The 3846-nt window shown below is 45.1% G+C and overlaps 1 pseudogene; it reads left to right on the top strand.

Annotated features, from left to right (window-relative positions):
- Positions 1-547: 547 nt before the first annotated feature.
- Positions 548-1605, top strand: LOC140426825 (electron transfer flavoprotein subunit alpha, mitochondrial pseudogene; annotated as a pseudogene).
- The last annotated feature ends 2241 nt before the right edge of the window (positions 1606-3846 follow it).

The raw sequence follows: 3846 nt of genomic DNA, 5'->3' as shown, positions 1-3846 counted from the left end.
TACTGTGATAATATTATTCTACATTTTTTCCTTTTGTTACACATAGAAAAGAAATGTTAAAAAGGGGGGGATGTAATGATATGTATATATATAGACAAGTAAAGGGTTAATTATTGCATCTCAGTGTAATACAAACACTAGAGGGGACCACTAGTTCCCAGCATAAATATAAGAACTCAGGGAATCTTGGGTACTCTAGTCAGTTGAGCACAAGCCGAGAGAGATAGATCACAGCATAGTTAAGACTAGTGTAATTTAATTCATTATTACTTAAATATAGATTACTTTATTAATAGTTATGGTTCTGGGAGTGTGTGAACTCAATATTAATCAATCGTTATTCAATAAATCAGTTTAGCTTTAAGTTAGAGATTGGTGGTTTCTTTATAATCACACCATCAGACCATTCTGGATTACGAAGCAAAGAGTAACGATATATTACCGAAGAGTAATATAACACCATCTATCGGCAGCTTTCACATGATCTGAGATTACCAAATTTTGCCTCAGCCATCTCATTGCCTCAACAACCACACTGTTGGTGGAAGGTGCTGGAAGATGTTCGGGTTCCGCTCCGCAGCCGGGCGGCGGATTGCAGCGGCGATCTGCTACCTGCGGCGATTTCAGAGCACCCTTGGACTCGCAGAGCACAATAACGAAAAGCTGACTCCCATCACCCTCAATGCCATCACAGCAGCAAAAAAGCTGGGTGGAGATGTTTGCTGCTTGGTTGCCGGCACAAATTGTGGCAAGGTAGTGGAAGAGGTCAGCAAAGTGCAGGGTGTGAAGAAGATTCTAGTGGCCGAGAATGACACGTTCAAAGGTTTTCTAGCAGAGGAGCTGACGCCGCTGGTGCTGGCTACACATAAACAATTTAAGTTCACACACATATGTGCAGGAGCTTCTGCCTTTGGAAAGAATCTTATACCTAGAATAGCTGCTAAACTTGATGTTGCCGCCATCTCTGACATCACTGAAATTAAATCCCCAGATACATTTGTACGAACTATCTACGCAGTTTCACCCCCACCTGGAGCTGGTGTGTCTGAGTGGGTTGGGCAAAGCTTGACCAAAAGTGACCGCCCAGAGCTGACCAGTGCTAAGATTGTTATATCTGGGGGGCGTGGATTAAGGAGCGGAGAAAACTTCAAGTTGTTGTACGACCTCGCGGATAAGATGCATGCTGCAGTTGGAGCTTCTCGAGCTGCAGTAGATGCAGGGTTTGTACCCAATGATTTGCAAGTTGGACAGACTGGAAAGATTGTAGCACCTGAGCTGTATATTGCTGTTGGGATTTCGGGAGCGATACAGCATCTGGCAGGAATGAAGGACAGCAAGACCATTGTGGCCATTAACAAGGATCCTGAGGCTCCCATCTTCCAGGTAGCGGACTATGGCTTGGTGGCAGATCTCTTCAAAGCAGTCCCAGAGATGACGGCTCTATTAGAGAAATAATGCTGAGGTCCTCCAACTTGGTCAATAATCTGGCGCTGATTTGCTAATTGGACCTGTACGGATAATGTGTACATCAATGCTGAACATTATTTTTGATGCACCCAGTGTTTGTCTCTAAATTATCGATACAGCTAATTGATTACACTAGAAGATCTGTTTAGTTTATTGGACTGTGGTTCCAGAATTTGAATGTTACCTGTGTATGTACCAAGTCAGCTACGAGAGGAAGGTACACGACCACATTCCCTAGCCCAGCCCTACCCCGCAATTGACAGCTTGGGCACATGTAAGCTACTTCTAAAATCTCTCTTCCTTCAGGGCCTCCCCTGACACCGTCCTGGGTATATTGTGGAGAAACTGCCTTAAGTGAGCCTTTAAGCTATCAATGTGTTTCATGTTGTTTTAAAGAGTTTTCAGAAGAATCTTAACCAGCAGTATTGCAGGGGTCCACCTTGCAGTGGGATTACTAAGAAATTCTGCCTCTAACCTAACACTGCAGCTGTGATATACTCGGATAGCTCTGGGGAAGCCTCTGATCACTGAAGATCATGTTGACTATTTCACTAGCCTTGGCTACTACAGAAATTCCTTCCTGTTGCAATTTTTGAAAAGTCCTCAAAAAAAGTTTATAGAGTATTTTTAATTTAGATTAAGATTCTAACGCATTGCAACGTGAGGTAGAGCAACATGAATTGACCTCCATGGTTTTCTATTTTATGAATGTTTACAGGGAATGTCTATTATTAATCTGTGCCATGGTGGAGAGAGGCGTGACTGCAGATACATAGACATTGTGTCAAGGAATGTCTGAAAGGGAACATACGTAGGGCTGGTGTCCTGGAAAGTAATACATTATCGAGAAAAGGTGACTGAGTTGTTAGATTTGTAACTGATTTACATGCAAGAATTTTCTTCAGTTGCAATATATACAATGTCAAATTTTGTGGTAATTAACTGGAGACTATTTTGTAATAAACTGTGTGGCCATCAAAAAAAAAAAAAAAAAACAACCACACTGTTAGGCCAAGCTAAGAACACATCCTGGAGGAACAAGAATTTCTTTCATCAGTGGAGGCCAAGCCTATAATTCTAGCCTATAATTTTGCATCTCAGTCAACTGTCTCCCGTTCACTGACAACCCCCACAAGACGAACAGGAAGGTGGAGATCCAAGGAATGTCTTCTCTTCATAATCCATATGATTAGAGCTCAAAATAAAGGCAGGAACAGCATCGTGATAGTCATCTACTCTCCACCAAAAAATGCATCGTTCAAACCAAGATTCCCACTGCACACAAGCAAGGACCATGTAGTGCATCAAGCCGGCCGTGCACAAAAAATTAAACCAGGAGAAAGCACTGGTTCAAAGCCAGCTCAGGTCTGCCCTGACGAGTAGAGACTCTGGCTTGTAATTCTGGATTAACATCCAGAGGGATACTCACACCTGATGTGCATTAGGTGATCCTGCCCTCATTGTTGAGGTTGTGAAAGCTCATAACCCACATTCCTGCCATACATGCCACCTGCTGGCATTTCAATATCACGATACTAAAGGCCTTCTCCTGCCTTTATTTCGGGCTCATATGGAATTTGAGGCTAAGACATTCCCAGGGTTTTTGCACCTTCATGTTCGCCTTGTTGGAGCTGTCAGTGAGAGGAAGACAGTTGATTAAGATGCAGAATTTTAGGCTGGAACTCGCATTGTGCTTGAACACTGCTGCGGGAGGCAGCACCACAGATGCAGCAGCCAACATCCAAACACCCTGGGGTTCATCTCAGTAGGAGGGGCAGCTGGATTGAGCCCTGTTTGCCCCTGCATCATCTGGCTCTGCCAGCCCTGGCAGCACCCCAACGTCTGCACCATGGTGTTGACGCCCTCGGTGATGCTCCTCAGTGACTGGGACATGTTCTGCAGTGCCTTGGCAACACCCACCTGCGATTGGGACAAGCTCTGCAGCGCATCAGCCATTCCCACATGAGACTTAAATATGGCCTACTTGCCTCATCAAGGTTAGCCTGGTACTGGGTCATTTCCCCCAGCAAGTCGGACAGTCTACCGAGGCCCTCAGCCATGGTCGTCACCGACTGCGTCACGCCTTGGACACCTCCACTAATGCTGCTGACGTTGTGCACCAGGCTCTCCACTGTGGTCGCTACCCTAGCAGTGTTTTTTTTAATACATTTGGAGTACCCAATAAATTTTTTTTCCAATTAAGGGGCAATTTAGCGTGGCCAATCCACCTAACCTGCACATCTTTGGGTTGTGGGGGCAAAATCCACCCAAACACGGGGAGAATGTGCAAACTCCACACGGACAGTGACCCAGGGCTAGGATTCGAACCCATGTCCTCAGCGCCGTAGTCCCAGTGATAACCACCTCGCCACATGCCGC

The sequence above is a fragment of the Scyliorhinus torazame genome, chromosome 7 (genome assembly GCF_047496885.1).
Source record: "Scyliorhinus torazame isolate Kashiwa2021f chromosome 7, sScyTor2.1, whole genome shotgun sequence".
Classification (NCBI taxonomy): Eukaryota; Metazoa; Chordata; class Chondrichthyes; order Carcharhiniformes; family Scyliorhinidae; genus Scyliorhinus; species Scyliorhinus torazame.
The sequence above is the reverse complement of the archived record's forward strand: the minus strand, read 5'-3'. Positions and strand labels throughout refer to the sequence as shown.